The following is a 13781-nucleotide window of genomic DNA, read 5'->3' on the forward strand; positions in this document are numbered from 1 at the left end:
TTTGTTGTTGCAGTTTGGTCAGGGCTGGGTTTGAACTCGCCACTCTTGGTATATGGGGCTGGTGCCCTACTCACTGAGCCACAGGTGCCACCCCGACTTTTATTTCTTCATATGGCTTCAAGTTACCATCTCGGGTCCTATAAGACTCCCTTCAGTATTGGTATAGGGCAGAGCAAATGGTAACAAACTTCCTCAGTTGGCCACATATGGTGGCTCACGCTTGTAAAACCAGAATTCTGGGAGGACCAGGCAGTAGTTGCTTGAGCTCAGGAGTTGGAGATCAGCCTGAGCAAAAGCGAGACCCTGTCTCTACTAAAAATAGAAAAATTATCCAGCCATTATGGCAGGTGCCTATAGTCCTAGCTACTCAGGAGGTTGAGGCAGGAGGATTGCTCAAGTCCAAGAGTTTAAGGTTGCTGTGAGATCTGAAGATGCTATGGCATTCTGCCCAGAGTGACACAGTGATACTCTCTCAAAAAACAAAGAAACAAACAAACTCCTTCCTCATCTTTTGTTATCTGAAACATCTTAATTTTTTCTTCTCTTTTAAAGAATACATTTTGTCATTTATAGAATCTTGGTTGAGAGTTTTTCTTCTGTTAGCACTTTGAATACATCATCCCACTGGCTTCTGGCCTTCAAATTTTCTGATATATTTAGCATTCAATAGTTGGATCATAATGTGCCTTGGATTGAGTCTCTCTAAGTTAATCTTACTTGGAGTTTATTTAGCTTTCCCTGGAAGTTGGCAAGGCTTCAATAGACTTCAGAGTTTCAAAATCATTATATCGGTCATATACTGTTCATGCAATTGTTGTCTAGGTGGGGGACAGATTTCTGGTGCCTCCTACACGTGCCCTTGGATTTTGTTTGCTGGAATTTTGTTGAGGATTTTCTATCTCTATTCGTAAGGCATATTGGTCTATGTTTTTCTTTTCTTGAGATATTTTTGTTTGGTTTTGGTATCAGAGTAATACTGTAGTCATAGAAAAAGTTAGGACGTGTTTCCTATTTTTCTACTTTTGGAAGAATTTGTGAAGGACTGGTATTAATTCTTCCTTAAATATTTGGCAGAATTCACCAGTAAGCCATCTGGTCCCAGGATTTTCTTTGTGGGAAGGTTTTTGATTATTAATGAAATCTCTTTGCTTATTGGAGTTCTACTTAGATTTTCTTTTTTTCTGAGTTAGCTTTGGTAGCTTGTGTGTTTCTCAAAATTTTTTCATTTCATCTAGATTGTCTAATTTATTAGTGTACAATTGTTCTTGAAATACTTTAATATCTCTTTTAATTTTGAAGGATAATGTTACTGATTATAGAATTCTTGCTTGATGTTTTTTCTTTCCTTGCAGCACTTTGTGCCATCTTGGCCTTCTGACTTCCACGGTTTTTAATAAGAAATCAGCTGTTAATTTTTCTGAGAGTCCTTTGTACTAATAATGATGAATTAGGCAAGTGATGGAGAAGTTCTGGGATCAGCTGGCACCCCCACAGAGGCCCAGGCTGGGCAGAAGCCTTTCCAGAGTTTTCAGTTGTTGGGGTAAGCTGCACGTTAAGTGGAAAGCTTGGAAGAGTGGGCAGACTGGAACAGTATACAGCAACCAGATTTCAATGCTGGCTGGAGTGGATTTGCCATAGTTTTGGTGGCTGGGGAGGCAGCCACACTGAGAAAGTCTTGCAGCCAGCAGGATGTCATCGTGGGAAGGTCATGAGAAGGGTATAACAGGGGCCTAAAGCACGGCTGTCTTAATTCCACCTGCTGAGATCAAAACTTCAATCTTGGGACTGGCAGAGGGATTCCCATACCCCACAGGAATTGGAGTCAGGGGGCACTGTGAGACCTATCCTGAAGGATTTTTGTGAGCTTTAATATCCCAACCCAGGCTCAGTGACCATTGCACAGTGGTTATGGCACCAGGCACATACACTGAAGTTGGTGGGTTCGAACCCTGCCTGGGACAACTAATCAACAATGACAACTGCAACAAAAAATAGCCGGGTGTTGTGGCAGGTGCCTGTAGTCCCAGCTGCTTGGGAGGCTGAGGCAAAAGAATTGTTTAAGACCAGGAGTTTGAGGTTGCTGTGAGCTTTGACACCACGGCAGTCTACCGAGGATGACATAGTGAGACTCTATCTCAAGAAAAAAGAAAAAAAGTTCCCAACCCAGCGGGGTCTGAATGTTGGGGTAACAATCAGGCAATCACTGATGGCAACTAAGTTTGGAATAAGGACCATAGAGGTTGCTGGCTGTGCTCTCTGTCTCCTAAAAGAAGCCACAGTACCACCTGGCATCCTGGTGACACATTGCAACATACTGTCATCAGAAGAGCAAGGACTTCTGTTTAAAACAAAGGAGACGGTGAGAAGGCAGTGAGAAGGAAAGAGGAGGGCAAGGAGGTGAACAAGAAGAAAGAACACATGAGAAGGAACCAACAGAGAAATTCAGGTAACATGAAAAACCCAAACAGAGGAAATCCCTCAACGGACCATGAGACAGCTAAAGATGAAGAGTCCACCTATAAAGAATTAATGGACTTGGTAGAAAGGGAATTTAAAATATGGATGATAAAGACAATAAAAGGAATGGATAAGAAAATGGAAAGTCAGAGTCAAAAGTCAGACAAGAGATATGTAGAACATGAAAAGAATATGGTGGAGCTTAAGGAAATAAAGTAGACAATCAGGGTATGTAAGGATGCAGTAGAAATTATCAACACTAGGTTAGACCATGGAGAAGAAAAACCTTCAGAGCTACAGGATAAAGTGTTCGAATTAACCCAGGTAGTTAAAGAGGCAGAAAAGAAGAGAGAGAAAGCAGAACAAACACTTAGAGAATTACGAGACTCCATGAAGCATTCAAAATATATAAATAATAGAGATTCCTGAAGAGGAAGAAGATTGTCCCAAAGGAGTAGAAGCCCCACTAGAGACCATGATAAAAGAAAACTCCCCAAGTTTTAGTAAAGGCCCTGACACACTCCTTTCAGATGGATATGAACCCTGGGTCATCTCAACTCAAACAGAACCTCTCCAAGATACAGTATAATGAAACTGTCTAAAGTCAAGATTAAAGAAAAAATTCTGCAAACAGCCAGGAGTAAGCACCAACTGACCTACACAGGCAGAGCCATTAGAATGACAGCAGACTTTCCAACTGAAAACTTCCAAGCCAGAAGAGCATGGTCATCCATCTTCAACATTCTTAAACAAAACAATTTTCAGCCGAGAATTCTGTATCCTGCTAAACTAAGCTTCAAAATTGATGGAGAAATCAAATCTTTCACAGATATAAAATTACTAAGGAAAATTTCCACAACAAGACGAGCTCTACAGGAAATACTTAGACCTATTTTTGACACTGACCACCACAATGGACCACCAGCAAAGTAAACACCCAGAAGCTAAAGGTCAAATCATAGCTTCCACAATGGCCCAAAGGATAAAACTACACAATGGACTTTCACAAAATAAGATGAATAGAACTCCACCACATTTATTCTGTCAATAAATGTCAGTGGACTGAATTCACCACTGAAGAGGCACAGACTGGCTGATTGGATACAAAAGCACAAGCCATCCATATGCTGTCTCCAGGAAACACGCCTAGCCTTGAAGGACAAATCAAGACTCAGGGTTAAGGGATGGAAAACAGTATTTCAAGCAAATGGAAATCAGAAATATGGAGGGGTTGCAATCTTATTTTCAGATACAAGCAGATTTAAAGCAACTAAAGTTAAGAAAGACAAAGATGGACACTTTATACTGGTCAAAGGAACAATGCAACATGGAGACATTTCAATTTAAAATGTTTATGCAAAAGGAAGGGAAGGTAGTGAACAGGAACTTAAATGCTCCCAGATTTATGAAACAAACCTTGATGGGTCTGAGCAATATGATATCCCATAACACCATAATAGTTGGGGACTTTAACACCCCTCTGATAGAACTGGACAGATCTTCTAAACAGAAATTAAACAAAGATACGAAGGACTTAAATGTGACCCTAGAACAAATGGGGCTAATAGACATATACAGAACACACCATCCCAAAGCTAAGGAATATACATTTTTCTTATCAGCCCATGGTACATACTCCAAAAATCAACCACATCCTAGCATACAAATCAGACCTCATAAAAATTAAAAGAATAGAAATCATACCTTGTATCTTCTCAGACCAAAAGGCAATAAAGGAAGACCTCAACTCCATCAAAAACGTTCATCCCCACACAGAGAGTTGGAAATTAAACCATCTTATGCTGAATGATGGTTGGGTTCATGAAGAGATACAGGGGAAATTGTTAAATTCCTCATAACAACAACGAAGACACAAATTATCAAAACCTGTGAGACACAGCAAAAGCAGTCTTAAGAAATTTATCACATTAGATGCCTACATTTGAAAAACAGAAACAGAGTGCATTAACAAACTCATGAACCATCTTATGGAAGTGAAAAAAGAAGAAAAGAAGAAAAACTTAAGCCCAAACCCAGCAGAAGAAAAGAAATAACCAAAATTAAACCAGAGATTAATGAAATAGGAAACAAAAGAACCATTCAGAAAATTAATAAAACAAAAAGTTGGTTTTTCAAATAAATAAATAAACTCAATAAACCTTTGGTCAGATTAACTAGAAACAGAAAGGTAAAATCTCTAATTACCTCATCAGAAACTATAAAGGAGAAATAAGAACAGATGCCCCAGTGATACAAGAGTTCATCTCTGTGTACTACAAGAAACTCTATGCCCAGAAATTTGACAATGTGGAGGAAATGGATCAATGCCTAGAATCACACCCTCTCCCTAGACTTAATCAAGAAGAAATAGATCTCTTGAACAGACTGATTTCAAGAACTGAGATTGAAAAAAACAACAAAAAAATCTGCCAACAAAAAACCCCTGATTGAGATGGCTTCCCACCAGAATTCTAGCAAACCTTCAAAGAAGAGTTTTTTTTTTTTTTTTTTTTCCTGGAGAAATTATTCCAAAAATTGAGAAGGAAGGAATCTTGCCCAATACTTTCTTTGAAGCAAAATCCCCCTGATACCAAAATCAGGAAAAGACCCAACTAAACAGAGAATTTTAGACCAATCTTACTAATGAATAGAGATGCAAAAATTCTCAACAAAATCCTAGCCAATAGAATACAGCTACACATTAAAAAAATCATTCATCATGATCAAGTAGGTTTCATCCCACAGATACAAGTTGGGTTTAACATATGCAAATCCATAAATGTAATACACCATATCAACAGAAGCAAAAACAAAGACCATATGATCCTCTCAATAGATGCAGAAAAAGCATTCAATAAAATTTAGTATCCTTTTCTGATTAGACCACTTAAGACTATAGGCATAGGTGGCACATTTTTAAACCTGATCAAAGCCATCTACAAAAAAACCCACAGGTAATATTTTACTGAATGGAGTAAAACTGAAAGTTTTCCACTTAGAACTGGAATCAAAGTTGTCCTCCGTCACCACTACTATTCAACATAGTGCTGGAAGCTCTAGCCAATACAATTAGGCAAGACAAGGAAATAAAGAAAATCCAAATGGGGGCAGAGGAGGTAAAACTCTTGCTCTTTGCTGATGATATGATCAAAGACTCAACCACAAGACTCCTGGAAGTGATCAAAAAATATAGCAATGTCTCAGAATATAAAATCCATGTCCACAAATCAGTAGCCTTTGTATATGGCAATAACAGCCAAGATGAGAAACTAATCAAGGATACAATTGCTTTCACAGTAAGTTAAAAAAAATTTAAATATCTAAGAATATACATGACAAAAGAGGTGAAGGACCTGTATAAGGAAAATTACAAAACCCTAAGAAAAGAAATAGGAGAAGATTTTAACAAATGGAAGAATATACCATGCTCATGGTTGGGAAGAATCAACATTGTGAAATTGTCTATACTTTCCAAAGCAATCTACAGATTCAATGCAATCTCCATTGAATCATCATGCTTTCAAGATTTGGAAAAAATAATTCTTCATATTGTATGGAACCAAAAAAAGCTCCATATAACCAAGGTGATTCTTAGTAATAAAAGCAAAGCTGAAACTACCAGACTTTCGGCTATACCATAAGGACATAGTGATCAAAACAGCATGGTATTGGCACAAAAATAGAGACATTGACATTTGGAACTGAATAGAAAACCATGAGATGAAACTAACCTCTTATAGGCACCTGATCTTTGATAAAGCAGACAATGTCCTGTGGGTTTCTGAGGTTATATTCATTTTTAGTTTTTTTCTCTATGTTCCTCAGACCAGTTAATCTCAGTTGACCTATCTTTAAGTTCGCTGATTATTACTTTAACCTGCTCATATCTGCTGGCTTTTTCTTTTAAAGTTTCAGTTATTATGCTTTTAAATGCATTTATTATACATTTATACTTTATATTTGGTTCATTGTTTATAATTTTTTATAATTTTTGTCTCTTTATTGATGTTCTCTATTTGGTGAGACATCATTCTCAGAATTTTCTTTAGTAGGCTGGGCATGGTGGCGCACACCTGTAATCCCAGCACTCTGGGAGGCCCAGGGAGATGAATTGCTTCAGGTCAGGAGTTTGAGATCAGCCTGAGCAAGAGCAAGACCCCGTCTCTACTAGAAATAATAATAAAAAAAAGTATCTGGGTGTTGTGTTGGGCACCTGTAGTCCCAGATCCTCAGGAGGCTGAGGGAGGAGGATCACTTGAGCCCAAGAGTTTGAGGTTGCTATGAGCTGTGATGAAAACTCTAGACTGGGAACCAGAGTGAGACTGTCTCAAAAAATAATAAGAATGATTTAAAAAAATTTAAAAAGGCATTTCCTTTGGTTGTTTAGGTAAGATTTCCTTTAGCTCTTTCAAATATTTAAATGCTTAAAATATCTGACTTAGTCTTAAGTCCAACATCCAGGTTTGCTCAGGGTCAGCTTCTGTTGATGACTATTGTCTTCCTTTGTGTGGAATACATTTCTTATTTCTTTGCATGTCTTGTATTTATTTTTTCTCAACATTTTGATAATATTAAATAGTATAGTATAATATATTAAACATATTAGTGTGGCAGCTATGTCAGAGTTTCTCCTTTTCCAGGACTTGCTGTGGTTGCTTTTTGAGGGCTCATTCGTTTAGTGACTTTTCGGAACCATTTCTATGAAGTCTGTATCCTCTGCTGTGTGTGGCCCCTGCAGCCTCTACTCAGTTTGCCCTTGTGGTCATCTAGTGATTAGACAGAGATTTGGAGCTAATGAACCTCCCACTGTGTGCTGATGAGCTTTGTGTGTGCCATACTCACCTTTAGCACCTAGCAGGCCACTGACTGCCCTGCGCGCCCTCACTCTGTGTTTGTACCAGGCCTTGGGAACAGCTAGAGGGAAGAGCCCAGGGTCTGATCAAGTTGGTCCTGGGCAGGCACACGTGGCCTGCTAGCTTTCCAGAAATATGTCAGGGCTTTTCAACCCCCCCAGTGACCCTCTCATTCTCTGGTGCATCCTTTTAAATGTTTTGGCTAGTCTTTTGTTTGCTGTCTTCCTCATCCACCACTCTAGGTAGCCAAGAAGTTAAAACACTTGCCTCTACATTGTTTTCAACAAACACCCCTGGAGGAGGAGGTAAACCGAGTAAACTTCAAATCACGTCCAACACAGCCAGCCTTGAAAGTGAGGTTTTCCACAAACCTTCAGACAGGTCAAATATTAAGAATTTGGGGGCATGTGGCTTTGAAAGACCTCTGGTTCTGATTTTTTTTTTTTTTTTTTTTGGTGACAGCCAGGCTGCCCTGGGATGATTTTTCAAGGTTACCTCTGAGCTAGAGAGGGAATAGAGCAAATGCCATAAAGCTTACTGTTTTAATTACTGAGATTCAGTCTTTTTTTTCCTCAAATGAATGCTCCCCAGGTTGCTGCAAGTCCTTGGTTAATTTCCAGAGTTGTGGAAAAAGAGGTCTCTGATAATTTTTGTAAGCCTTCCTTATTCCTTTTATGGAAGAGAGAATATTCATAGGTTCTTAATCTACCATCATTGTTATAACACTCTGGTGATGGGTTTTACATGAAAAAATGGAGAGGGAAATGGAGAAGGGTAGGGAGTCCAAAGGGGTTTCCATTTTGTACAGAGAAGCAAAATTTGAGAAAGGCCTGAAGGTGGTGAGGTTTGAGCAGATGTCTCTGGGAGAATGGTTAAATGGTTTTGGCACGTGCTGAGGCCCCAAGGAAGGGGCCTGTCTGGGATGTCAGAGGGACAAGTGGTGGTCAATTCAGTCTGGGGTGAGCAGGGCACCTATTACTTTTTATTTCTGACCCTTAACTCAGAGGCTGGACCTTGCAGTTGGCACATGTTGACCTTGTGAGAAGTGAGACTCTGTCATGAAGGGTGACTAGTGAAAAGCTTGGGTTTAAGTGGCCCAGAAGTCTGTGCAGGAAACCTGGGGCAGGAGGGAAGCCTTCCTGGATGAGGCTTTAATCCAAAGGGTTATTCTTCACACCATAGGCTCTGTTAATGCAGCATCCACGGAGGGAAATAATAAACGTACAGTTTTCCAGACAGTCTGATTTCCAGTGCAGATAGCTAAAACCTTCCCCCCTCCACCCTTACTGTTGAAGAACTATGTAATGGTCTATCTCCTGACCTTTGGGATTCCAAAGTTTCCCCCTAAATATTCTGATGTTTGTCTTCCTGTCTTCAGAACCTGCAACCCACACATTCTTAATGCCCTTACCAACCCCTGGGTGGAGGTCAGAGCCTGGCTTGAACCTCACATTAATAAGAGCCTTCCAGAGGAATTTACAATGGCTGGAGCTGGACAGGGTAAGAGAAAGTTCACTGATTAAGCACGGAACTGTAGCCCATGCACGGCAGGCTTGGCCAAGGCCAGGTGATCGATCAGAATAAGATTTGGGCTTGAACTTGGATCTTCTGGCTTCCGCTTAAGTGCCCTCCTTGCCCTTTCGGGCAAATCTTCAAAAATGTTTTTATTTCAAGAAAAAATAAAGCCCAAAGCTGCCCATCTACCAGGGCTTGTAATAATTTTCAAAACACGCAGCCCTATCTTGGGGCTCAGTTCCCCAGGACAAGGGGGTTAGGTGTCCCTCCCAGGCACTGAGGTACCACAGGGTGGGGTGGTGGGGGAGTCAGGATGGCTCTGCAGCTCCAACAGCTCTTTCCTCCTCCTTGTCCTCCTCCTGGTCTGGTTCTTGGGAGAGCAGGGTGGAGGGAACTTTGCCTCCCTCATCAAAGCAAACCTCTTTGTAGGAGATGCTGTCAGAATAGAAAAGTAGATCATTTCCTCTCGTTTAGCACCAAGGAGACAAATGGTGGTGGCTCATCTGTGCAGTTAACTCACGCTTCCTAGGGGGAGAGGGTTGAATGAGAGCAGTGTGAGGAGAGTGGCCGTCCCACCCCCACTGCGCTGGGGGATGAAGTACAGGAGGAAGGGAACTCCCTCTTTCCTCCTCAGCCTACTTCAGAGCAGGCCTCTTGCTGGGTCAGCTTTGGCTTAGCTGGGTGTGGCTGTAGCATCTGAATCTTCGTATTTTGTATGAAGTGACTTCTAAATGCAAACCACCATTCCATTAGTGTTTCACGGAAGAAGCAGAATCCATTCCAACACATGCTGGGGATTTACAAAGGTTGTTGACACCAATGCTCACCTTCTGTGAAGCCATCAAGGCAGATACCTGGTTGCCCTCAAGAAAGCCACCACCTTGTGCCGTGATCTTTGCTAAGTAAGAGTCATCAGCCTCAGATATTTGAATGTGTGTCAAGGGTCTGTTTTCTTTTTTTGTTTACAAAGATGATTCCCCCCTCCCTTTCTGATATATAAAGAAGGGAGTAAAAATGTTATCCAGAAATCTAACATGTAATGCTCTTATTATCTCCTGGATGATAAACACGCCCCCGGATCTGAACGTTCACCCACGTAGGTTCTAAAGGGGCTTTGGTCCATCTGGAGATGCTGAATAATTAATAGTGCTTGCGGCCAGAATTTGATAATAGGTCTAAGAAAACAGAGCTGGGACCCAGGCCTCTGATAAATTCTCAGGAAGGGATGTTTGCTGGTGGCAACAAAGTGATGGAAGGATGTGCTGGTCGTGTGTGTGTGAAGGGGGCTCGATTAATATTTTCTGTTTCCGGTGGCACAGTGAGGGCCAGCAGTCTCAATCCTTTGTCACAGAACAAGTCAGTGACAATGGTGTGTGCTGCACTTAATTTGCAGAGCTTGTACAATTCAGCAAACAAGAATTGACAGAAACATCCAATTTTACCTTGGGGACAACATGTAAATGATATTCCAGTGTTTCTCTTCATCTCCCAAGATTGTTGCAGGGAGGGCTGGGCACTTAGGCAGAGCTACTGAGGACAGATGCAGGAGAGAGCAGCCAGCCCGGTCACCGGGCCAGGAGGGAGTGGGGACCCCACTGCCCTCCCCACAAGGACAACGGTGTGCAGGGGACAGTGGAAGGCACAGTTGTTGGGTTATTTGTTTTTATTTTTGGCTGAAAGCCAGCACGAGCTATAAATTCTAAAGAGAATTCCAAGCATGAAGCATGTACTATTCCTAGACAGAGTCTGGCGGGCTGCGTGCAGGTGAGGCCCAGCTTGCAGAGACGTTATTTTGGCTCTCACGGACTGTTTCACAAGTTTCACATTAGCTGTCAAATACAAAACAAACAAACAAACAAAAAAACTACAAGATTTCACAAAAAACCAAGTGGCCATCGACCCACGAATGGATCAATAACTGTGGTATATATACACCATGGAGTACTATTCAGCCATAAAAAGATGGAGACTTCAGGTGGCACCTGTGGCTCAGTCGGTAAGGTGCCGGCCCCATATACCAAGGGTGGTGGGTTCAAACCCAGCCCCGGCCAAACTGCAACCAAAAAATAGCCGGGCGTTGTGGCGGGCGCCTGTAGTCCCAGCTACTCGGGAGGCTGAGGCAAGAGAATCGCTTAAGCCCAGGAGTTGGAGGTTGCTGTGAGCTGTGTGAGGCCACAGCACTCTACCGAGGGCCATAAAGTGAGACTCTGTCTCTACATAAAAAAAAAAAAAAAAAAAAGATGGAGACTTCACGTCTTTTATGTTAACCTGGATGGAGTTGAAGAACGTTCTCTTTAGTAAAGTATCACCAGAATGGAAAAGCAAATATCTGGTATACTCAATACGAATATGAAGCCAGCAGACCAACTAATATGTGCCTACATAAAAGAAAAACTTGATTTAATGCAAGTTGGGGGGAGGCGGGAGCGGGATGGGTGAGCTTTCACCTAACGGCACAACTCCTGGGTAAGGGGTGCAATTACAACAGGGACCTCACCTGACAAATGTAAGCATTGTAACCTAATCATGTGCACCTTCATATTAATCTGAAATAAAGAAATAAACATACATGCCTAAAAAATTAAAAAAAAAAAACAACCTTCCTGAATTCTATAAAAAAGTGGGAATTTCTGTCAATTTTGAGCTAGTCCTGTGCTGTGATGGCCTGCAGTGGCTCTCAGAGGCTTCCCCCTCAGACAGGACATGGGCAGGACAACCTGTCCCGGTCACCAGCACTGGTGCTCCCCATCTGCCTTCCCCACTCCCTCATACCGTCTCACTCTGTAGGCCTTTGAATTCTTGCCTTCCATCATCAGCAGTGGTATAGATTAAAGCTATTCTGGAAAAACAGTTTGCAATGGTAATTAATTGCAGTCTTTTAGGACAGACTCCAAAGTGCACCGCTAAGACGTGTACTTATTGTCAGTGAGAGTTCCAGTAACGCCGCAGAGCCTGAATTTTCTGGGGGTAGCCCAAGGTCACATCTCAGAAATTCTTTCTCAGCAGCTCCTGCTGCTCAGAGCCAGGTCATCCTGTGAGCTCAGACGTGAGAGTGGGGACAGGTCACTGTTCTTGTTTTACAGACAAGGAAACTGAGGTTCAGAGAGGTAAGGGAGCTCCTTGCAGGTGACTCAGCAAGGTAACGGCAGCTGTTTGTGGTCTCTGGTCAGGCTCTCTCTTCATCATAATCCACCCTCGACCTGTGCTGTTATTTATCTAATATTTTTCTTTAAATTGAATGCACCCGCAAAGCAGCTCATTTGTATTCTTTTGTAATGGTGTACAATTCTCTTCTTTGTACTAGAAATTTGCATAATTTGCCATGAATTGGCAGTGCTCACCGTGTTGTGGGTGACCCTTCAGGCATTCATATCCTCTCATTTCCCTCATTCTCTCTTTCCTCCTCTCCCGCTTCTCCACCTATCTGGACTCACCTAGACAGACAGTGACAGTGATAGTAGCTGGCAAAGCCCCAGGGGTCAGGAGTCATTATAGACAGAAGAAAAGTGATGTTCAGTGTGTGCGCTTTGGGACTGTGAAGGGAGTCTTCTTGCAAGATGCACCCAGTTTCCAACAGCTCTTTTTCTGAGGACAGGTGTAGGTGTGAGGGCAAGACCAGGTGGGTCTGAAGGGAGTCTCATTCCCTGGAAGCTGAGTGCATGTCTTGACTCTTATAGACCCCTTTAGATGTCGGGGCTTGTGGAGGTTTAGGAGGCATGAATCTGAGCCACTTTTGTGCACCTGTTGTGATGGGTGTGGGTCTGGGTGCTGTGGTGGCTGATGTAGAAAAGGCCAGCACTGGGTCTCAGGCTGGGGAGCAGTGTGCATGGAAGGAGATCAGAGTTCCCGGTGATAGGCCAGAGAATGGGGAGGTTGGGGGCTGAGCCATGGAAGTAACAGGGGTGATTGGAAGAACCCAGCGGGAGCAGATGCCTGCAGAGGTAATTTGTCAAAAATGTTGAGCTTGCACTTGGTAGGAGCCCAGCTTTCAGGGGCTCAAGCCAGGAGACATCCACAGAAAAGTCTGGAATGTGTGGTTTTGGGGCAGCCGGTGCTGATGCTCAAACAGGGACCCCAGGGCAGCTCAGCTTCCTTCATGCTGTCTTCACTCCCAGGGTATCCCTCAGCTCAGTACCGGGGGTGATGTGCTTTTTCTCAGTAATAGCCGAAGAGCTAGGGCCCAATGATCAGCTCTCATTGCCCACTTGGGCCACTATCCCTTCCCAAGCCAGTGACCACTGGCAGGGGGACATAGTGCCTGGATCAACCAGCCTGACCACACACCTCTGTGAGGTCCACATCATGGGAAAGGCAGGACTTCTCAAGCTGTGCTGGCTGGGCACGGGGAGGGCGATGCTTCATTATAAAATCTGCTTCCAGAAGAAGAGCTGGGTTCACTGTGCCACTGCAGAAAGATAGACACCCTTTCTCAGACAGCAGGAAGGGAGTTGGGAGGGAAGACATGCTGAGATTAGTGAGGGCTGGGCCGTAATCTGGGCAGGCACCTGGAGGTGGCATGACGTCCAGGGAGGGTCTGGGGGCCAAGGTGAGCTTGGGAGGGTCTTGACCAGGCACCAAGTTCATAAGGTGCCACTCTGTGTTCCCCTTCTCTCCATGAACATGAAAAGAGCCAGCAACCTGGTGAGGCTGGCTGTCCTTGGGTGGCAGGGCCCGTGTGGTGCCCAGAGCCGAGCTCCAGACAGTAGGAGACCCACAAAGAGTAGCTCCCAGAGGGGCACTCGTGTCCAAGGAAATCCTCCTGGAGGTGCCGCCTAGATTGGGGTCCTCTGGGGTCACGAGGGACAAGTGTCCTGCAGAAGGAGATGGGCCCAGTGTGAACTGTGCAGGAGGAGGGGTGGAGCCGGACAGATGACAGAAGGGACCATTGTCATCCCAGACAGTGCTCCCTGCAGATAGATACTGCAGGCTCTATCTCAGAGGATGGAGGCGCAAAAC

The sequence above is a fragment of the Nycticebus coucang genome, chromosome 10 (genome assembly GCF_027406575.1).
Source record: "Nycticebus coucang isolate mNycCou1 chromosome 10, mNycCou1.pri, whole genome shotgun sequence".
NCBI lineage: Eukaryota > Metazoa > Chordata > Mammalia > Primates > Lorisidae > Nycticebus > Nycticebus coucang.